The sequence below is a fragment of the Taeniopygia guttata genome, chromosome 37, assembly GCF_048771995.1.
Source record: "Taeniopygia guttata chromosome 37, bTaeGut7.mat, whole genome shotgun sequence".
Taxonomy (NCBI): domain Eukaryota; kingdom Metazoa; phylum Chordata; class Aves; order Passeriformes; family Estrildidae; genus Taeniopygia; species Taeniopygia guttata.
In genome coordinates, this window is record NC_133062.1 from 4031227 (window position 1) to 4054390 (window position 23164).

At 52.9% G+C, this 23164-nt stretch overlaps 1 pseudogene; it reads left to right on the plus strand.

The window, feature by feature from the left end:
* Positions 1–23164, plus strand: part of LOC116807532 (uncharacterized) — a 1256502-nt pseudogene that overhangs the window by 791854 nt on the left and 441484 nt on the right.

Below are 23164 nucleotides of genomic sequence, written 5' to 3' on the forward strand. Positions count from 1 at the left end.
TGTCACAATGGCCCCTTGGTTCCAAGAGGTTTCTCAGGGTCACAATGGTCTCCTTGGATCCGTGGTGTCACAATGGGCCATTGGTTCAATGTGGCCCCAGTGTGCCAAAATGGATTTTGGTTCCATGGGGTTCCGCTGTGTCACCATGGACCCTTTGTTCCATGAGTTTGGGCAGAGTCACAGCTGACTCCTGGGTTCTGTGAGGCCCCATGGTCACCAAATCTCTGAAATATCAGAACAAGGCTCCTTAACACTAATTTGCTATTTAAGAGGGGATCATTTATTCAGGCCTTGGGTCTAGTGAGGGACAACTCCTAACCTTATGTGGACATGTAACTCTACCAGTGTGTTGCTTATACACAGTCACTAAATGTGAATTACAATTTACCCATTTCCATAAAACACACCCCAAGTTCCCAGGTTCAGTCCTTGCTTTTTCTATCACTGCACTCTTGAGCCAGATGTCTTCTACACTTCCAACTGTCCTTGCTGGAAAAGCAGCTCCTGCACGCCTTGTTCCTGTGTTAAAAGTTCACAGGCACGGTAAAAACTGAATTAACCCTTTTGGTATCAAGGCCAAGGCTTTGTGTGGCCAGGCAGGGGCAGCAGGAGGCAGAGCTGTCAGCAAAGGAAGGGGCCAGCGAGGTGGGGCAGCCGGGGATGACGACAGCCTGCAGGGACAGAGGCGCAGGGCAGGGACACCGTGGGACAGCCTGGGCTGCAGAGGGCACAGGGATGTGCAGCAGCTGCAAGGCCCTGACAGAGCCAGCCTGTGCCGCACTTTGGCCATGGCTGCTGGCCCTGGGCCTGAGGCCACGAGGGGACAAGTGACCCTTGCAGCCCTAGGGCCTCAGTGCCTCCTTGTCCCTGCTCAGCAGCCTGGCAGGGGCCGCCCCATGGTCCTGCCCTTGGCATTGCCCATCCCCACATGCCAGTGCCCATCCCGGGAAGAGCCCTGAGCAATGAGGGAGGGACAGGATCTGCCTTGCCAGGGGCTGGGGCTCAGGCCTGGGCCCTTTGCATTCCTGAAACACATCCAGGTTTGCTCAGCACCAGAGACACCTTTCCCTTGCTTGTTCCCAGCTGTCATCTCTGCCCCCAGTGTTCTGCTCTGACTGGAACCTGGGGACACTTTCTCAGTTGTGTCCCTCAGTGGGACCCATTAAAACTTCAAGAAACTTTGGAGTTTTAATTTAACTTTGAGTTCTTGAGAAGTTTTTTAAAGACACGCTCAGGGACTGAGTCTGATGTAAACAACACCAAAGCCCTGAGAGGGTCATTAAAGTTTTCCTATTCCAGTTGTGGAGAAAGATTTCAAAGTGCTTGTAAGAAATACACATTCCTGTTTTAAAGGGTGTGTTTTATTACATTTCTCTTTAGATCAAAGGTGATTCAGCATTCTGTGATTGATACTGAGCCAGGGTCTCCCCTCAGGAGCTCTGGCCTGCTCAGAGAAGCTGTCCCTGAGCTCTGGCCCAGCGGGGACAACCTTGCTCCACATTGCCCCAGCCCATCCTGTCTGTCCTCACTCACCTGGGACCTGCTGTGCCTGCAGGGCTGGCTGCACCCAGCCTAAGAGGGGTTTTCCCTTTTTCTATGTTTGAAGCAATCTAAAACTCCTGAGTTTCCCCATGAGAACAGACACCCTCCTCAGGTGTGTGCCAGCCCAAGGTGCCACCAAAACCACTCCAGACCGGCCCTGGGCCAGCTGTGAGGGTGGATCATCAGCCCCAGCTGCACTGGACACTGCAAAGGGCTGTGGCCATGGGCACTGCACTGACCCCATTGCTGGGTTTGGCTGCACGGCAACCCTGAGAAATTAAACTGTCCTTGGAAACACTGGGGAGGACTGGGACATACTGGGAGTGAAAGTGGGAGTGAAACTGGGGGATACGGGACAAACTAGGGACATTGTGGGGAAGACTGGGCAACACTGGGGCATACTGGGGATGACATTGGGAGGAACTGGGAGGTCCTGAGAATGAGCTTTTCTTTTGCCTACAACTCCCATCATGCCTCACAGCCAGTCAGAGACCCATCGGGGCCGGGACTACAACGCCCGTCATGCCCCGCACTCCACAGCCCCCTAAAATTCCTGCCGCGCCCTGTGCCCTAAGGAACCCGGATAAATCTCTCCAAGCTCCCCCCGAGTGCTCCAGAACCCCCGAGGACCTCCAAGTCGCGGCTCGGATGCAAAAGTGTCCCCTGAGGGCCTTCCCGGACCCAAAACGCCGCGTCCGAACCACTTCCAGGACTACAGCTCCCATCATGCTCCGCGGCGCCCGTTCACTGCTGTTCCAGCCGTGACTTCATCTCCCGTCATGACCCGCGCCCCGCATAGAGCCACTGTAGCTGCGCCTAGAACTCCCGTGATGCTGCGCGGCCCCGTTACACCGCATTGTACCCGCGCCTACAACTCCCATCAGCCCCCGCGCCCCAGCGAGCCCCGCCCGAGCCCCCCGAGTGCTCCCCCGGACCCCGAAGGGCCCCAAATTCCCCTCCCTGACCTCCAGGGGCCCGGACCCCCGAGTGCTCCCCCGGACCCCGAAGGGCCCCAAATTCCTCTCCCTGACCTCCAGGGGCCCCGGACCCCCGAGTGCTCCCCCGGACCCTGAACTGCCCCCCAGAATCCCTGAGTGCCCCTGCAGGTGCCCACCCGGCTCCCTCAGGTGTCCTCCAGACCCTCAAGTTCTCTCTGAATTCCCTCCCCAGACACAAAACTGCCCCAAATGTGCCCCAGAAATGTCTCCATGGGTTCCAAAGTGGCCGCTCCTACCCTGTCTGTGAAAATCATAAAAAATGATGTCAAAAATAATAAAAATAAAGAAAATTAGAATAAAGAGGGCAAAATCAATAGCCAATAGTGGTCAATGAATTAATGAAGGGAATTGTGTTACTTAGAACCAATGACCAATAAGTTTTTGGTTGCAAAAAACATACAGAGATTTTTTTATACAAGCATTAAGATGAAATAATAAAATATTGAATAATATTTTTATGCCTAAACAAAATAAAATTTTAATAGTTATTATGCTAAAATTAATTATTTTAATTCATTTAATTAAAATTTAACTAAAGTTTAATTATGAAGAGAAATCCATAGTTTTTAAAAAACGTTTTAGGATGTCAGTCCCAAGTGGGCAATATCTGAGGGTAAGGGGCATGCGGTAAATGGATGTGATCCATGCTGAATAAGTTGTTGTCCTAGATTGCAAGGCAAGATGTATTCAATTGCTATCTGTTAGAGGTTGGTTCACTGCATTGTTTATTTTATCTTTTTATTTTCTTCCCTAATACAGAATGGTTATTCCTGCTCCCATATTTTTGCCTGAGAGCCCCCCTTAACTTCAAATGTATAGCAATTCAGAGGGAGGGGGTCTACATTTTTTTTTTCTGCATTTCAGGGGAGGCTCCTTCCTTCCTTAGCAGACTCCTGTCTTTGCAAACCAAACCAGATTTTGGCACACAACGTGCAGCTCGAGGGCACAGAAACAAAAAAGGGAATAACAGTTCTTGAGTAATCCAATTTTTGTGCTGCTATAGAAACCTCGTTAAGCGGCACCCTGGGCTCCAGCCTGCCCTGGTTTGGGTGACACGGAACCGTGGCTGCATTTCTCCATTTGCAGGCCCTTATCTAAACATGGCTCCTACAGCCAAGGCTGCTGTGGCTGTTCTCCGGTTTGTTCTATGGGTGAATAAAGGGAAGAATTCATGGATTTTTAACTTCCTCTGGGAAGCAGGCACATGGATTCACAGCTATCACACACTAACTGCTTTTGGGGTTACTTTAATGATGGCACCTACTGTGAGGAAATGACACCAGGGGAAATTTTCTCCCAACCCTTTAACCATCTCTTTGGGTCTGCCCCACCAGTTTTCGAAGGGTTCAGATCCACTCCAAATACCAATGATATCATACAGGGGCTGGTGTTGCTGTTAGCCCTGTTCTATTTAGCACTGAGAGACAAGGGAAGATTAACCTGGTCCACCCGCAGGCACCCTGGTCCATGTTCCCTCATTCCATGGGGCCCCTCAGTGTCCCAATGGTCCCTTGCTTCCAGGAGGCCCTGAGGTGGCACAATGCCCCCTTGGTGACACCAGGCCCTGAAGGGTCGGAATGGTCTCCATGGTTCCATCAGGCCCCACAGAGTCATAATGGTCTCTGGGTCCATGAAGCCCCGCGGTGTCACCATGGCCCCTTGGTTCCATGGGCTCCAGTGGTGCCACAATGATCCCCTTGGTTCCATGAGGTGCCCACAGTGTCACAGTGATCTCCATGGGAAGGAAAGAACCGAGCCCCAGGGTGGCAGAGGCCAAGGCCAGCCAGGCTTGTCTGGGAGCAACCGTTGGATATAGGGAATTTTAGAGGTGGAATCCCACTTTCAGACATGGACATCTGGGGAGAAGGACGGTCCTTTTCCATAGGAAGAAAAGCACGGAACACCGGTGTTTCAGGGGCAGATAAATGGCGGCCACCAGAGGCCTATGCCAGCCAGACCTCTCTGTCCTGGTAGCTTTTGTCTGAAAACAACCCATGGATATAGGGAATCTGGGAGGTGGAATCCCAGTTTTAGCCATGGGTGCCTGGACAGGAAGAAGAGTTCTTTTCATTAGGAAGGAAAGGACAGAGCCCCAGTGTTTCAGAGGAACATGAGTGCCAGACCTCAGGAAGCCAAGGCCAGCCAGACTTCTGATTCCTGGCATCATTTTTCTGGGAGCTATCTTTGTATATAGGGAATTTGGGAGGGAGATCCCAAATTTTGGCCATGGGTGCCTGGTTGAGATGGATGCTTTTTAAGCAAGAAAAGCACACGGACTCAGTGTCTGAAAGGCAGATGAGAGGTGGCCCCTGGGTGGCCATAGGCCCCTGGAGAAGAAGGACAATTCTCTCCCATAGGATGACAAAGCAAGGAGGCAATTGTGACCCTGGGGTCCCACGTAACCAAGGGGCCATGGTGACACACAGGGCCACGTGGATCCAGTGGTCCATTGTGACACTGTGGATCCAAGGAGACCATGGAGACACCCCCAGAACCTCATGGAACCAAGGAGTCCATGGTGACACAGCGGCGCTTCATGGAGCCAATGGTCCATGGTGGCACTGCCCATCCAAGGAGGCCATTTGGACACTGCAGAAGCTCATGGAGCGAGGTGGCCATTGTGACACTGAAGAACTTCATGACACCAAATATCCATGGGGACACAGCAGGGCATCATGGAACCCAGGAACGGCTGTTGGCAGTGCAGAAACTCCTGGAACCAGGGGCTGTTGTGGCACTGCAGCACCAACACAGCTGCTGCACCTTGTCCCCTGCCCTGCACAGCTCCTTGGGAGGCACGGCAGGAGCAGCACCCCGGGAGCCTCGGGAATGCCCCTCTGGGATCCATGACACACACTCCCAGGGGCTGGAATTCCAGTTCCCAGCCAGGAAAAGATGTTCCTGCTCTTGAAGGCAAAGCTCTTACAGAAGAGTCAAAAGCCAAGTGGAGAAAATCTTAGAGTGACATTTCACTGCCAGCCTTCATAACTTCACCCATGGTTGTCGTAGCTCATGGATTGGGAATTAAATCAGGGCAGGGCCTTTGGTGGGAGCTGCCCTGGGTCAAGGGAGACACTGGGAGAGAAACAGAGCAGGCAAAGGAAGGCAGGAGAGAAAGGAGATGTTTTGGTTTGGAATGACAGGTGTCTGCTAAGGAAGGCAGGAACCTCTCCTGAAATGGAAAAATGCCGACTCTTTCTTTCTGAATTGCTATAAATTGGAAATTAAGGGGGGCTCTCAGATAAAAATTTGGAGCAGGAGTAACAGTTTTTTTATTAGGAAGAAAATAAAAATATGAACAATGCAGTGAACCAAAACAACACTGAGAGAGCCAGAATACAACCTGACACGCTGTTGGACAGGGTGTTGGCCGCAGTCCAATTGGAATGGTGGCTGCAGTCCTCCTGCAGTGTCAGGTGTGGTTCTGTTGGAGAAGTGATACTGTAGAAAAGGGTGTCTTCTTCTGAAGAGGAAGAGGCAGCTGTTCCTCTGAAAAATCCAGCCCAGAAAAAGCTGTGTTGGTGGACCAGAATCTCAAGATTAGATGCAGGTAGGAATGCTTGGCTCCTCCCTCTGGGCGGAGCATCTCACAATGGGATGTTACAGTTCTTATCAGTCATGCAGTGACATTCAATAGCCCATTATCAGCAGATGTCTCTCCTGAGGAGGGACTGATTGTGGAAGAGATAAGGAAAAACTGCCCACTTAACACAGGACAACTGCCAAACTGATGGCAAATAGAACACATCTTGCTTTTCAGTCTGGGGCAGGAGGTCACAGACAAAATCAGCTGAGAAGGCAGCACTCTGAAAAGCAAACCAGAACTGACAGAAAATGAATGGGACAGAAATCAATAATTCTGAAAGTTTTATTTACTATCAAAATAAATCACACCCACCCAGCCCCACACAATCCTGACCCCACAACCTCAAATTTGGATCTTCTCTCAATCTCCTTCCAACCCCATCTAACCCTGGAGGCTGAGGAATCGACTAATTTTGGCACGGGTCTGAGATGGGAACCAGTCATTTTGAGGTAAGATTGAGTCATTTTGAGGTGACAGACAAATCCACCTTGGCTTTTGGAGTGCAAAGATATGGAGAATACTCCCATATATCTCTCAGAAACCACAAATCCTCCAGAATATGTCCCCAAACCATAAATTCCACCTCAGATACCTCTTAAATGGTGCGACTTTTGACATCTCTGATCAATACTCTTTTTAGTCATTTTTCAAGTGTTTTTAAGTGATAAAGACAAATATGAAGAAAATTAGGGCAAAACCAAAAACAGAGAGCCCTTGAGCATCCCCTGGGCATCGGACAAAACAAACTCAGCAGAAATCAAACTTAACCCTCCACAACATGCCTTGAGGAATATTTGCTGTTCCCATGAGTCACTCGTGATGGAAATGCAAACAAATCCCAAACAATAATAAACCAACAACAGAAGCGATTCTGTGGCAATTCCAAATTTCATCAGTTCCAGCACAGCTCCAGCTCAGATGCTGGCAGGTTCCAAAAAAAGAAACGTGGAAATTTGGCCCAATACAGATTATTAAAAGGAAGGGAAAGGTCTGTTTAGCTGTCACAAAGGTGAGTGACAGGGACCAAGAAAATAATAATTCTCTCCCCAAGCCTGTGAATTCAGGAGTTATTTGGGAATTTAGCTACTTGAGCTGGGCTTCTTGCAGGACTTTTAGCAGCCTTCTCTTTCTCACCTTGGGGTGAATGAGCCTTGTCAGTCTTGCTGGTATGATTTGCTCCTTTTCCTCCAGTGAATTTAAAAAACTTTCCAAGATAGGACATGAAAATATTTTCTTTACACTGGCCACCCACAACAGTAATTTTCCTCATATGTCTACCAAAAGTTGCTCAGAGGAAGCTGCATCCAAGTTTCCAAGAGTTCCTCCAGGAAGAGGCAGAACCTCCTCATAGGAGGGAACCATGCTGTTGTCAAAGGCACTTGGGGTCAGACAGCAGTGCCCTGAACTCACTGTGCAAAATAATATTGCAATCTGGTTAATAAAATTGTTAGAGTGATGCCTCTGCCCCAATTAAGGTGCGAAGGACACCAAATCTAAAGTGGATTTTATTGAACAGTAAATGTGAGGTAGAGAGAGAGATGGAAAGAAAGAGAAAAGGGGGGAGAGCAAGGGAGTGACAGGGACAGAGATCTCACCTGGGACAGGGCAAGTGTGACATTGTCCCCTGTGTGTGTGGCCTTCCCAGGGTGGGGGTGTTACACCTGAGCCAGTTTGGGTAAGGGGGGTGGTGTTCACCCCCCACCCCGAGCAGGGATTGCCTCACTGTTTCAGGTTACAGTGTCAGATGTAACCAAAAGTGTTTTCAGTCACCATCTCCATAAACTGTTATCAACAGGTGGGGCAGTGTTCTTTATCTCTTCCATGGCTCAGCCCTGATAACGCCTCCAGGGGTCATCTTCTGTTAATGGGCCATTGAGTGTCACTGCAGGGCTGATAAAATTACATCATCCCATTGTGGGATGCTCCGCCCAGGGGGAGGAACCAAGCATTCCTACCTGGATATAATCTCACCCTTGCAGCACCACGACCACCTTGCCTACTGCATTCCCAGAGGACAAGAGCTCCATAACCACCACTGGACCTTCAGAGGAAGACCAGACCCTTCTACATGATCACCGCTTTGACAGAATCACGTTCATCACTCCAGCCGGACTGCAGCCACCATTTCATCAGACTGCTACCACCACCCTGAGCAACGGGCTGTCAGGTTATATCCTGACTCTGTGAGTTTAAGCCAGGGTTTCTGTATCATTGCCTTGATATTCATTTTCTTTTTCAATTGTAATTCTGGCATAAATTCCCCCCTGGTTTGCTTTGAAACCAGTACAAAACTCAATGTGTTCATCCCTTGTTTTCCTCCCAAAACAGGATTTCCCATCCCCTAAAGTTTACCAGATGGAGAAGGCTGCGAGGAAGAGGAAGGAGCCCTGGGACACCGAGGCAGGTGAGGAGGAAGTCAGTGCCCCTTTCCCCCTCTCTCCTGCTCCATCTCCCAGCCCAGCACAGCCCCTGGCTGCAGGACAGCCCCGCTGCCGGTGCCCTCCTGCCGGGGATGCACTGGGGGGATCTCCTTACCCTTCCTTGAGGCAAGGAGGCAAATCCCATCCTCTCCTTGTCCTTCCTCCCCCAGAGCAGGAGCTGATGATGGAGACCAGGAAGGACCAATCCCTACAGCAGAACCTCATGGAAGAGGCCGATTTGAGCAACTCCACAGTGCAAGAATCCAACAGGGAGGAAAAGCCCCAGAGATCCCACAGGAGGAGGGGCTGCAAACCCAGCCCAGGGTGCTCTGAGGAGGAAAGGCCCACTCTGGGTCAGGAAGGTGGGCAGAGCTTCAGCCAGAGCTCGGAGCTGGTGGTCCCTGAGAAGCTTCACGATGGGGAGAAGCCCCACAAGTGCTTGGAGTGTGGGAAGAGCTTCAGGCAGAGCAACAGTCTGAAACGACATCAGATGATCCACACTGGGGAATGGCCCTACGAGTGTGGGGAGTGTGGGAAGGGCTTCAGCTGGAGCTCCGACCTCATCATCCACCAACGCATCCACACTGGGGAGAGGCCCTACGAGTGTCCCGAGTGTCAGAAGAGGTTTCACAGCAGCTCTGATCTCCTTGTGCATCAGCGGATTCACACGGATGAGAGGCCCTTCCACTGCCCTGACTGCGGGAAGGGCTTCAAGCAAAACTCCACTCTTGTCACCCACCAGCGCATCCACACTGGGGAGAGGCCCTACATGTGCCCCACATGTGGGAAGAGGTTTCAGAGCAGCTCAAATCTCCTCCTGCATGAGCGGGTCCACACCGAGGAGAGGCCCTTCCTCTGCTCTGACTGTGGGAAGGGCTTCAAGCAAAACTCCACCCTTGTAAGGCACCGGCGCATCCACACTGGGGAGAGGCCCTATGAGTGTCCCCAGTGTGGGAAGAGCTTCACCCAGAGCTCTCACTTGACCAAACACCAACAGAGCCACCGGTGACGGAAGCCCTGTGAGTGCCCCAACTGCAGGAGGAGCTTCGTGCACCACTCCAGCTTCATCCCCCATTGAAGAACCCACATTGGGAAGAGCCCTGGTGATCCCTGTTACCGGTGATCCATGCTGGGAAGACACCTGTACCTTCTCCTGCCCCTGCCAATGACCTTATGTGGGATTTAAGAACATGAGGGTCTGGCCATGGCCCTGTCACTACATTCACTCCCACCTCAGGTCATTGCCAGGGGCAGGAAAGGGACTCTCTCTCTCTCTCTCTCTCTCTGAGAAGGTTGTCCTTTCCAGGCAGGAGGAGACATGTGGCCAGGAAGATACAATTGATGATGATGTAGTTTCCCTTGTAAATAGTTTTTCTTATCCCTTCTGTTGTCAATATTTTTTCTATTCCTGTTTGTTCCTTATCTCGTTGCTGTTCCCAGTAAACTGTTCTTATCCCAGCCTGGGATCTTTCCATTTTTTTCCTTCAGTGGAAGGTGGGAGGGCAACGAGCACCAGCGGGGTTTTAGCGGGAGCAGGAAATTGGGGAATTCCATTCCTGAATCCCGGCCTGTGGAAACCGAGCATCCCAGCTGGTGCCAGCCCTGGTGGCCATGGCAGCAGCCTTGGGAGCGGGTCCCTGGCTGGGGCTGAAGGAACCTCTTCACTCTGGTGCCCAGGGACAGCAGTGCAGGGAGCGGCTGCAGCTGAGTCAGGGCAGGCTGAGGTTGGATCTCAGGGAAAGGTTTTTGCCCAGAGGCTGCTGGGGCACTGCCCAGGCTCCCCCGGGAAGGGTCACAGCTCCAGGGCTCTCTGAGCTCCAGCAGCATTTGGACAGCGCTGCCAGGCCCAGGCTGGCAGTGTTGGGGTGCCCTGTGCAGGGCCAGCAGTTGGACTTGAGGATCCTGATGGGTCCCTCCCAGCTCAGCCAATTCTGTGCTTCTGGGATCCCATGACCCTGGGAATGGGATGCCAGAGGTTGCCATGGCAATTGTCTTGGTTTGGAAAGACAGGTGTCTGCTAAGGAAGGCAGGAGCCTCCCCTGAAATGGAAACTGTAAACCTCCTCCCTCCAAATTGTTATAAATTTGAAATTATGGGGGCTTTTTCGGCAAAGATACGGGAGCAGGAATTACAGCTCTTTATTAGGGAAGAAAAGAAAAAGATATAATGAACATTGCAGTAATGCAAAACAACACTGACAGAGTCAGAATACAACCTGACACCCTTTTGGTCAGGGTGTTGGTAGCAGTCTAATTGGAATGGTGGTTGCAGTCCCCCTGGAGTGGCAGGTGTGGTTCTGTTGGAGCAGTGATCCTGTAGAAAATGGTGTAGTCTTCCTCTGAAGAGGCAGTGGAAGAGGCAGCTGTTCCTCTGGGAAATCCAGTGCAGAAAAAGCCATGCTGGTGTTCCAGAAACTCAAGATTATATCCAGGTAGAAATGCTTGGCTCCTCCCTCTGGGCGGAGCATCTCCCAGCGGGATGTTATAGTTCTTATCAGTTGTGCAGTGACATTCAATAGCTCATTATTAGCAGATGTCTCCCCAGAAGGAGAATAGGTTGTGAAAGAGAAAAGGAAATGTGCCCTCTGCACAACTGCCATAGAGATGGCAAATGGAATACATCTTGCCTTTCAATCTGGGACAACATGTTTCACTAATGAGTGGATACATCTACCACAGTGCTAATGACCATGCATATTTCATTAATGAGCAGATACAAAGATAACCTTTGGTTGGAAGGTTCATCCCGAGGCCACCTTTGGCTCACGGCCTGCTCTTCAGGCCTCACTCAGGGCTGTTGTCCAGGCCTTGGCACTTCAGGGACGGGGTTGAGTGCTGGGCTCGACACTGCTGGGTGAACGGCTGGACTGGATGAGCTCAGAGGTCTTTCTCCACAGAAAGGATTCTGTGATTCCATGATTCCATCTGCTGCATTCAGCCAGGTCCATGTTAGCAGCATTCATTTGCTCAGAAAGTCTCCTCTTGCCCAGCTCTTGAGGCCTGAGGCTTCAGCTCCTTCAGCTCCTGGTGCTCAGCTGCTCGTGCTGAACGAGAGGACTCAGAGGGAAGAACACAATTCATCCAATTCCTTCTGGAACACAGAGAGGGGAGGCTGTGGAAACAGGAGCATTGCTTGGTGTGGCCTCCTCTCTGCCCTTGATGCCTTTCAGCCCTTTGAACCAGCCAAGAGCTTTCTCCAAGGGTGCAATGGAGCAGCTGCTCCTGCTCCCGGGTCTGGCTCTCTCCAGTCTCTGACCTTGCCTGATTGTGTCCCTCTTGCTGTGCCCTCTGCTCCCCCAGAGCTTGGTGGCTGCTGCTCAGGACTGTGAGACTGGCACATCCCGTGGTCCAGACCCTCCTTTCTCTGCCCTTGGATCTGTCTGGGCACAGCAGCCGTTTCCATCTGGAAGCTCTCCATGGACAGGGAGTCCCCAGCTCCGTTCCTTGCACCACCTCCAGGAGCCCAGGGCTGCCTTCTCAAGTCTCTGCTGGCACTGGGGGCTCCCAGGTGGGCACAAGTGGGGCAGCAGAGCCAGCAGGGAGCCTGCGAGTCTCTTCCAGCCCTTCCTACTCAGAGTTTGGGCCTTGGAGCCTCAGGTGGCCAAAGGCAGCTGCTGCTGGTCCTTCTGTGTGCCCCGTGTTCAGCCGTGCTGCTCCATCAGTCTGTGCCCAGCAACGGGGAAAAGCCTCAGCCCTGCAGGGCCAGGAGCTGCCGGGCTCTGCCTGAGCAGCTCAGCCAGCGGGGAGGGAGCTGCTCCCCACGGGAACCAGGAGCAAAGGACACTCCTTTTATAGAGCATGTTTCTATTTAAAGGAAAAATAAAAAGTAATAAAAAACTATATAAATTGTGAGAGATAAAAACAAAACCCAAGTGTATAGTAAAAACTTCTCTAGCTTTGGATTTAGAGGTAACTGGTCTTTTGAAAAAGAGAACTCAGTTATTTACTTGTGAATGTGCTAATGGCATGGATCCATCTTGCTGACCTCAGCAGCCTTTTAAAATCAATTTTTTGGTTTGTTTCCAACATTGTTATTTTAAATTGTGGTTGAAGCAGGAGGAAATTGCTTTGTGCCCTTCCAGCTCCAAGCAGGACTGGGAATCTAAACTCTGCTAAATCCCAAACCCTTCAGAAGATACCCTTCCTTCTCACCCTGTGAATGAGCTGCACATTCCAGTTGAAACTGTCAAGGGTTTCTTAAAGACAGAAAATCCCTCTTACAGCTTTTTGGTCTGGTTTGGAAGTGCAGAAGGGCACTTCTTCATCCATCAGTTCCAGACTGCACTGCCTTGGGAACAGGGCCCACTTGGCAGGTTCAGTCTATTTGTGGCACTTCTAGGGGAGGAAGAAAGTGCAATTGCACAATTCCAGCCAAAAAAGGAATGAAGAGTGGAAAAGACAAAACATCTTGGGGAGATCCAGGCTTTCAGCTGGGGCTGTGGAGAGTTTTGGTCCTTGCCAATTGGATGTGTGTTCCCAGCTGCAATCTCCTGGCCTGCAGGAGAGCCTCGCTCACCTGCCAAAGCAGAAAGCTCAGGCACTGTGCTCGGAATAGGCTTGTCTGATGCAAAGCTGTCAGAGCAATGTGAGGGCAGAGCCAGCCCAGCTGTGCCCGGGGCAGAGCCCAGCAGAGCCCTGGCAGAGCCCAGAGCAGCCTCAGCACCCGCAGAGCCCGGCTGCAAGGAGAGAAACCAGAAAGCCCCGTCAGCTGAAGGCTCCTGTCCCCTTGTCCCAGCCGCCCACGGTGCCCAGGCCATGCTGGCTGTGCCCAGAGCTGTGCCCAGAGCTGCCCATCACTGCTGCCTTTGGGAGCAGAGCAGGAGGGCAGGACATGTGCCCAGCCTGCAGCCAGTCACAGCACCTCCAGCCCTCAGCAGCTGCCCAGAGCAGGATGCTCCTGTGCTCGCTGCCATCTCCCCAAAGCTCTGACCCCACCATCCCCATCAGACAGGACCCACCTCACGCCATCCACCGCTGGAAGAAAAGCTGGTCCCAAACGATGCCCTCAGCCTTCTCCAAGGGCACGGCCCATCCACACCGCTGCTGCTCCCAAACATTTCCTGATCCAGACTGGACCCCATCTGGAACGCTTCCTCTAGAAAAACAAACAACAAATTATTGAAAATAGATTACAGACACAAAGGGGAAGAAGAAAAAAGGTCAATGATCTTATCTCTGTCAGGGCCTTAAGGAAGGCCCAACCCCTGCATGCCAGGGAAAAACCCATCCACAGGTGAGGGAATCCCAGGCTTTCTCCCTTCCCCCTGCACTGCCCCCATGGTGATCCCAAAGCAAACAAGGGCACATGAATGCCAGCCCTCAGGAAGCCAAGGCCAGCCAGACTTGTCAGTCCTGGCAGCTTTTGTCTAGGCGCTGTCCTTGGATATAGGGAATTCTGGAGGCAGATCCTCAGTTTTGGCCATGGGTGCCTGGTGGAGGTGGATGGTTTTTTTCACATAAGAAAGAAAAGCACACGGTCCCAGTGTTTCAAAGGCAGATAAGAGGTGACCCTTGGGTGGTCAAGGAAGCCAGAGCTGTTCCTCCTGGCAGATTTCATCTGGAAACAATCCTTTTACATAAGGAAATTTGGAGAAGAAATCCCGGTTTTGGCCCTGGTTCCCTGGAGGAGAAGGACAGTTCTCTCCCATAGGAAGGAAAGCCCAGATCTCCAGGGCTTCAGGGGCAGATGAGAAGCAGCCCTCGACATGCCAAGGTGGTCAGGTGGTCCCCAGGAGGCCCAGCCAGCCAGACCTGTTCCATGTTCCCTTGGTTCCATGGACCCCACAGTGTCACAATGGTCTCCTTGGTTCCCATGAGGCCCTGGACTGTCACAATGTTCCCCTTGCTTCTGCAGTGTCACAATGGCCCCGTGCTTCCATGAGGCCTTGCAATGTCACAATGGCTTCGTGGTTCCACAGAGCCCTGATGTGTCACAATGGCCCCTGGGCTCCGTGTGCCCTCGCTGTGTCACAACAGCTCCTCTGTGACACTGCGGCTGCACAAGGTCACCATGGACCCTTGGTTCCTTGGGGTCACCGAGTTCACAATGGTCTCCTTGATTCCATGAGGAAGCACAGTGTCACAATGGCCCCTTGGTTCCCTGTGGTTCTGTAGTGCCACCATGGTGTCCTTCGACCCACATTGTCACAACTGACCCACGGTTCCATGAGGTTCTGCAGTGTCACTGTAGCAGTCAGAGGCCCTGCAAGGCCTCCCTGGCGGTCACTCACCTAAGATAAGAAATGCCTAAGTCATGGTGATGGGAGCAAAGAAGCCCCTCTTCTGCATTCAGACACTTCTTACCTCTCTGTAAGGCTATCGGTGTATTCTCCTCAAACCTGGCAATTGGACAATTTCCAACACCCCAGTACCCCATATGAACACCCATTTCTATCCAGTTTGGCAGAAGAACTGTCACTGCATCCCTTCAGAGGAGCTGGCAATAAAGGACATCGCTGTGGAACCACATACAGCCTTCTCCTCTCTCTATCCCTGTGTGTCTGCCAGAGGCACTTGCAAGCACAGAGCGAAATCACCAAGAGCTGAACTCACAGAGCTGAAATCACTCCAGAGGTGCTCGCTAAGTTGCCCGTGGCTGGGAGCTGAGCCCAGGGACCCAGACAGGCTGAGACTAATAGCGCAGTGCTATCCGGGACACCTGCAGCAGCGGCGGCTGGGGTTGGATGGACCCCTGGGACCCCAGGTTTCATAACATGGCCGCCTGAACAACGAACGGAGCACTTGCATCCTGGCACCCCTGAGAGCAGCATTCTTTGTGAATTTTTACTGCCTTGGACGGCTATGGCCCCTTGAAGGTAACTCCTGCTTTATAGAAGTTTTCTGAAGAGGCGTCCAACGAATTTGCATATCACTATCCTCAGGAGGTGGACGGCAGACCACCCACCCAGCAGTTCTTTGACCCACATTTGGCTGAAGAAGTGTAAGTTTAAAACAGCCTTTTTATGCACTTTTTTCCTTGGTCCTTTTTTGGTTTTTATTTTTTCCTTTTTACTGCTGGGGGTATGGAAGAGAATGAAACTGAAATGGGATCAAAATTTAGTAAATTAAAACGATACCAGAACGAAAGAGACTTATATTTACAAATCCTACAAATCCTATCTGCTAACAGCCTTTCTTTCTCTAAAGGCAATCTTTCAAAAACTGACTTAAATTATAGAATAGATTATCTCCCAATTTCCAGATACTAACACACACACTATTGGTTTAGAGTCATTTTGGGACACAGTAGGGACAAGAATATACGCTTTCCAAACTAATGAAAACTTTTCTGTAAGTTTCTACCTCGATTTCACTCAATTACTAAAGCAGTCGAAAAGACCTACTATATGCCAGTGGTACATTGCTCACATCCTGGCTCCTGTTCGGAACCTATTTCCAGATGCAATCATCTGCCACTATATGGATGATATCCTGGTCTGTGCATCAGCAAAAACTTACTTAGATAGAGTACTTAAAGGGAGAATCGAAACCATAGAAAAAGCAGGGTTCGAGATCCCTGAGGACAAAATACAGTACCCCAACCCATGGACTTATCTCGGATTCCAGATCCAGGAAAGGACCAGCAGCTCGCCATCTGAGATGACCCAAAAACCCTGAGAGACTTACACAGTCTGTACAGATCCATCAGCTGGGTACGTCCCCTGCTAGGAATTACAACAGAGGGCCTTGCTCCCCTGTTCACCCTTCTCCGTGGCAATGAGGACCTCGACTCTCCACACACACTCACAACAGAAGCCCGAGACACCATCACCAAGGTCCAAGAAGCCCTGTCTGCACGTCAAGCCCATCGCTTTGAGCCCATGCTGCCTTTCCAGTTCGTCATTCCTGGAAAAGCACCCTGGTTCTACGGACTGATTTTCCAATGGGATCTTCAACTCCTAGACCATTTATTGATACTGGAATGGATCTTTACAAACAACCAACCTTCAAAGACAATTAACATCTTCCAAGAAATCATGGGATATTTAATAAAAGAAGCCAAAACTCGCCTCCGCTCCCTTGCTGGGTGTGAGTTCACATGCATATACTTGCCACTGACCACTGGGGACCTGGAGCATTTGCTCCAGACCAATGGAAACCTCCAATTTGCCCTAAACAGCTATACAGGCCAAATTTCCATCCATATCCCAAAACACAAACTTTTTAATGCAGTCTTTAATCTGACCCGAAGTTAGTCCAAAGTAAAACACCACTCAGAACTCTAACAATTTTTACAGATGGCTCAGGGTCATCCACAAGTCTGTAATGACTTGGAAGGACCCAGAGACCCAAAATTGGGAATCTGACATCCAAATAGTGGAGGATCTCCATAGATTGCAAAATTAGCTGCTGTTGTCAGAGCCTTTGAGAAATTCAAAGATGAACCCTTTAATCTGGTCACAGTATGTTGCAGGTACAGCTATGAGAGCAGAACTCGCTCTTCTCAAAGAGGTTTCCAATCCAAAGTTACACCAATTTATTTCAGCATTAACACGCTCAATCTCTCACAGAAAGCAACCTTACCATACAATGCATGTGAGGTCACACACCGATCTCCCAGGTTTCATCACAGAAGGGAACAGGGAAGTGGTCGCATTGGCCATGGCAATAGAAACTGTCAATGTCCCTGACATCTTTGCCCAGGCAAAGTTGTTCACACACATTTTACTATAAAAATATACCTGCCCTCAACAGAATGTTCAAGCTTTCAAAACAGCAAGCAAAAACTATTTTGGCCACATGCTTGAACTGTCAAAATTACCAGATATCATCTATGGGGACAGGAGCCAATCCCCAAGGCCTGAACTGCTGCCAGCTGTGGCCGACAGATGTAACTCACTTCCCACCTTTTGGAAGGTCAAAATACGTACGCATGTCAGTCGACATGTTTTCGGGAGCAATATTTGCATCTACTCATGCAGGAGAAACTACACAGCACATCATAAAGCACTTCCTCCTTGCATTTGCTACTCTGGGAGTACCAAAACAAATCAAAACAGACAATGGAGCTGCCTATACCTCTTGAAAGTTAAGAGAGTTCTTCAGTGAATGGGGAATAGAACACAAAAAAAGGCATACCAGCAAATCCCACAAGACAATCAATCGTAGAAAAGACACATCAAACCCTCAAAAGAGTCCTCAATCAGCAGTGAAGAGAAATAAAAATCATATCTCCAGTTGAGAGACTTTGCAAGGCTCTCTACATTATCAACTTCGTAAATTGTACAACATCAGAGCCTGACCCGCCAATACTTTGCCACTTTGCAAACACCACCCAGGCAAAGCTCACTGAGAAACCATCAGTGCTAGTGAAAGACCCAGAAACACATCAAATTTCTGGGCCTTTCCAGCTGATTACTTGGGGTAGAGGGTATGCGTGTGTTCTACTACCATCTGGTCCAAGATGGTACCCAGGAAAAACATAAAACCATACCAAGGCACTGCAAACACTACTCCCACAAACAGTGACAAGAACTCCTCTGAGTTGAACACAAGACCTCCTGAAAATCAGACAAGTTTTGCCTGAATATTCCCTATTAAAAGCCCCATCCTTGTCCAAAGATGAAAATTGTCTCTGTTGGTGCTGTCCTCACTGCTGCCTGGATGCTCCTCACCGTACCGTGTGCCTTCGGCTGGATTAGCCCACAGCCTGCCACAGTGTTTGGGTAACCCCAGCAAAAACATTAAACCAGCACAGAGCGAAATCACCAAGAGCTGAACTCACAGAGCTGAAATCACTCCAGAGGTGCTCACTAAGTTGCCTGTGGCTGGGAGCTGAGCCGAGGGACCCAGACAGGCTGAGCCTGACAGCACAGCGCTATCCGGACACCCACGGCAGCGGCAGCCCGGGGGTCAGATGGACCCCTGGGACCCCAGGCTGCATTAACCAGGAGTGACTGGGATCACAGAGGAACCATAAAGGAAGTTACTGCAGTAATACTGGGACTATCTGGGAGTGACTGGAATCATACTGGGAGTGACTGGAATCATACTGGGTGACTTGGAGTGACTGGGACCTTACTGGGGGCAAATGGTACCATAATGAGAGTGACTGGGTTCATACTGGGATCATACTGGGAAGGACTGGAACCATACTGGGAGTGCCTGGAACTATTATAGGGATGAATGGGAACACCTGGGAACATGCTGGGATCATGCTGGGATCACACTGGGAGTGACCGGGATGATGCTGGGATCACACTGAGTGTAACTGGAAGTGACTGGGACCATACTGGGGGTGACTGGGAGCCACAGGGCCCATGCTGGGAGTGGCCTGGGGGGAACTGGGGGAACTGGCCCAGCTGGGGCTCAGGGTTGTTCTCCCCCAGGGCTGCCCCAGGTCCTGCTGCCACACCTGGCATCACAGAGCCAAGGGACAGGGGACAGCTGAGGGACAGGAACAGGGCACAGCTGAGGGACAGGGCACAGCCAGGGAACACGGCCTGGCCAAGGGACACTGAGCCCCAGCACTTTGGGCTGTTGCCCTTGGGCTCCCAGCACAGGCCCAGGGGCAGAATCCCCTCCAGAAACTGCTGTTTGCTTTCAGCTCTGCTCTGGAACATTCCCCAGGAGCCCCTGCAGTGGCTGCAGCCCAGCCGGGTGCCCGGGGCCACCAAAGCCGCTCCGGCAGTGCCCTCCTGCCCTGGGCAGGGCACGGAACACCCAAGGAAAGGCTCGTGCTGGGCTCAGGGCAGGGACAGGGCACTCCCCTGGTGCTGCCATGGGCACAGCAGAGCCGGCCTGGGCAAAGGATTGGGATGGATGTCCCATGGAATCCCAGCAGGGATTACTTCTCATTGCACTGCTCTCATTGGATTGGTCATCAATTCCAATCATTTCCCCATGGAATTCCCATGGCAGTGGGTTAGGGAGGAGATCCATCCATGGAATTCTCACTTGACTGGGATGAGAGTGAGATCTGGCCATGGAAATTCCATGGCAATTCCTGCATTCCCAAGTCCCCCATTCCTGAATCCCCCATTCCCATAGGAATTGCCCTTCCCCTCCTACACCCACCTTTGTGCTCCAGAGCCTCCCGACCATATCTGATGTATTTTGGGGGCCCTTCCACATAGGTGTGTCCCAGGTAATGCTTCATCTGCTCCACCATGATCCCTCTGGATTCCCAGCACCTGTGGGATATCCAGAGAGCACCGCTGGACACTGCAAAGCTCCTGGATCCCAGCAGGAAGGAGATGAAATCCCAGCCCTCGTAGCCGTACTGGTGGGATCCATGGACGCTCTGTTGGACAGGAGGTCACAGCTGGAAACCCCCTGCACTGTGTGGAGACCTGGGAACGAGGAGAGAACAGACCCATGGAGTCGTGTCCCAGCCCCAGGGAGCCCCTTGGAGCTCCCTGGATTCCCTCCCAGCCCCACAGATCCCCCCCATCGCCAGAGATCCCATCCCAGCCCCTCAGAGTCCTCCATTCCCACTGATCCCAGCCCAGCCCCCGGCTCCCCCCACTCCCCCTGCTCTGGTTGTACCAGCCCCGTCTCCAGGTCACTGTCGGCCACGGGCTGGTTCCTGTCCTTGAGCAGGGTCTGGCTGTCCCAATATCCCAGCTCTGGTTATCCCAATATCCCAGCTCTGGTTATCCCAGTATCCCAGTTCTGGCTATCCCAATATCCCAGCTCTGGCTATCCCAATATCCCAGCTCTGGCTGTCCCAATATCCCAGCTCTGGCTATCCCAATGTCCCAGCTCTGGCTATCCCAATATCCCAGCTCTGGCTATCCCAGTGTCCCTGCTCTGGCTGTCCCAATATCCCAGCTCTGGCTATCCCAATATCCCAGCTCTGGCTATCCCAGTATCCCAGTTCTGGCTGTCCCAATGTCCCAGCTCTGGCCATCCCAATATCCCAGCTCTGGGTATCCCAATATCCCAGCTCTGGCTATCCCAATATCCCAGCTCTGGCTATCCCAATATCCCAGTTCTGGCTATCCCAATATCCCAGCTCTGGCTATCCCAATATCCCAGCTCTGGCTGTCCCAATATCCCAGCTCTGGCTATCCCAATGTCCCAGCTCTGGCTATCCCAATATCCCAGCTCTGGCTGTCCCAATATCCCAGCTCAGCTCCCGCCCCCATCCCCGGTGTCTGTGCCTCCATCCGGCCCCGCTCGCTGCCGCAGCGCTGCAAGAGGGTCCCATCCACATCCCCCACAATCAAGGACTGGGGGACCCCCGGGCCGGGCTGTGACAGCAACACTTCCAGGAGCTGCAGGGAGTGGAGAACTGGGGGGACACAGAGATTTTGGGGAGCTGAGGGGGCTGAAAGTGAGAGTTTGGGGTTCCAGGGGGGCCACAGGCCAAGGAAAGGGGGACATGAAGAGCAGGCAGAGCTGGGAAGGAGGTTCAGGGGCTGAGAGCCAAGGAAAGGGGGTGCAGGGACTGGGAGAGCTGGGATGGGGTGTCCAGGGAATCCTGTGCCCAGGAAAGGGGGTGCCAGGGCTCCTGAACATGAGGAAAGGAGGAGCTGGGAGCTGGGAAAGGCAGGAATGGGGGCCCAGGGGTCCCAGGTCAGGGAAAAGGGTGGGACTGGGGGTTGGGAGAGGTGTGGGATGGGAACATGTTGAGTTGGTGCCGGATAAGGGGGTGCAGGGGGGTCTCAGTGCCGGGCAAAGGGGTAAAAGGGTGTCTTGGTTCTCAGGAATGGGGGTGCAGGGGGGTCTCAGGGTCACGGAAATGGGGGGGCAGGGATGGAGAGGTAGAAGGGAGTTCCAGGGGTCCTTGAGCCCAGGAAAGGGGAGTCCAGGGTTTCCCAAAAAGGGGTACCAGGGTGGGGATACACAGGGTGTTTGGGAAGGGGGAGTTCAGAGGGTCTCTGGTTTTGCACAAAGGTGGGGCTGGGGGCTGGGAAAGGCAGCAATGGGGGTCCAAGGTGTTCCAAGGCGTTCCAGGATCAGGCACACGGGAAATCTAGAGGCTGGGAGCAGGGAAAAGGGGAGCAGAGGGCCCTGATGTCCGGAAATGGGGGATTCAGAGGGGTCCCTGTGCAGGATAAGGGGAGCAGGGGGGGTCCCGGTGCCGGCAATGGCGATTCAGGGTCTTGGTGCCCGGGGTCCCACTTCCCCCTCGCCCGCCAGGAGCGCCCCCAGCCCCAGCGCTGGAGCCACCGCGCTGCTCCTCCTCACTCCCAGTATGATCCCAGTAGGATCCCAGTAGGATCAGTCACCCAGGAGCTGCTCCCAGTATGATCCCAGTACAGCCCAGTCACTCCTGGCATCCCCCCACCCCTCTCTGCGTTCCGACCTGTCCCGGCTCCATCCCCGCCCCTCCCGCGGCTGCGGGGAGGAGGAGGAGGGAGGAAGAGGCGGAGCGGCAGCGGGAGCAGCAGGAGGAGGGGGAGGATGAACCGCGGGGCTCCGGCTCCGCCTGAACTCGCAGCACCCCGGGAGCGTCGCCCCCATCCCGCAGGTGCCCGGGCAGGGGGAGCTGGCCCCAAATATCCCGGGGCTCCCTGGGTTTGGGGTTTTTGGGGGGATGTTTGGAGCTGGCGGGGCTCCAAGGCCGAGCCGCAGCTGCCCTCGGGGGGACATCGGGCGTCCCCGGGAGGTGTTTTTGGGGGGTCCCGGTGCGGGTGGCGGCAGAGCCCCGGCGGGGCCGGGGGGATGCGGGTCCCCCCGCGGTGCGGGTTGGGCTTCCCGGCCGGGCCCTCCGAGCTCTGCCGGGGCCGCGTGGGGACCCCGGATTTGGGGAGCCCCGGGAGAGCCGCGGCTTCCCTGGGCGGGAGCGCAGAGAGAGGAGAGCCCCAGGAGCCCCAGCGGGGACCCCGAGAGGGGGGACCCCTGGCAGTGCCGGCACCCGGCAATGGGGGTGCTGGGGCTGGAGGGGCGGCATGGCCGGGAAAGGGGTTCGGGGGTACCGGGGCCGCCAGGGGCTGCTCCCAGCAGGTGCCCAGTTCCTACCCCTGTGTGCTTCCAGTTTCCTGGGCACTCCCAGGATGAGCCCAGTCAGTCCCAGTATCACCCTGGTCACTTCCCCTCACTCCCTGCAGGATCCCTGTTTCTCCCAGTATGAGCCCAGTCATTCTCAGTCATTCCCCATTGTGACGCTATTTGCCCCCAGCAAGTCCCAGTTGCTCCCACTTTTCTCTGGTGTGTTCCCACTTCTCCCAGTTGCTCCTAGTATAGTCCCAGTCACTCCCAGTATGATCCCAATATGAGTCCAGTATGATCCCAGTCTCCCCCAGCAGGGCCCCAGTCACTCACACTTGCCCCCAGCATGGTCCCAGTTGCCCCCAGCACATTCCCAGTGGCTCCCAGTGTGGTCCCAGTCACCACCTGCATGTTCTTAGGTACTCCCAGTACATCCCAGTTGCCTGGAACATTCCCAGAGTCTTTGCCAGGCACTCCCAGTTACCTCAGCATGGTTCAGCTGCCCCCAGTTTTATCCCAGTCTCTGCCAGTACATCCCAGTTGTCACCTGCATGACTCCTGTCATTCCCAGTTGCTCCCAGTTGCTCTCAGTGTGTGTGCATTTGGCTCCCAGCATGGGCCTGGCAGCTCCCAGCAACCCCCAGTCAGGGTCCCTTGGCACCCACTGTAATCCCAGTATGATCCCGGTCACTCCCAGTATGATGCCAGTGCCCCCCAGTGTGATCCCAGCTGCTCCCTGTC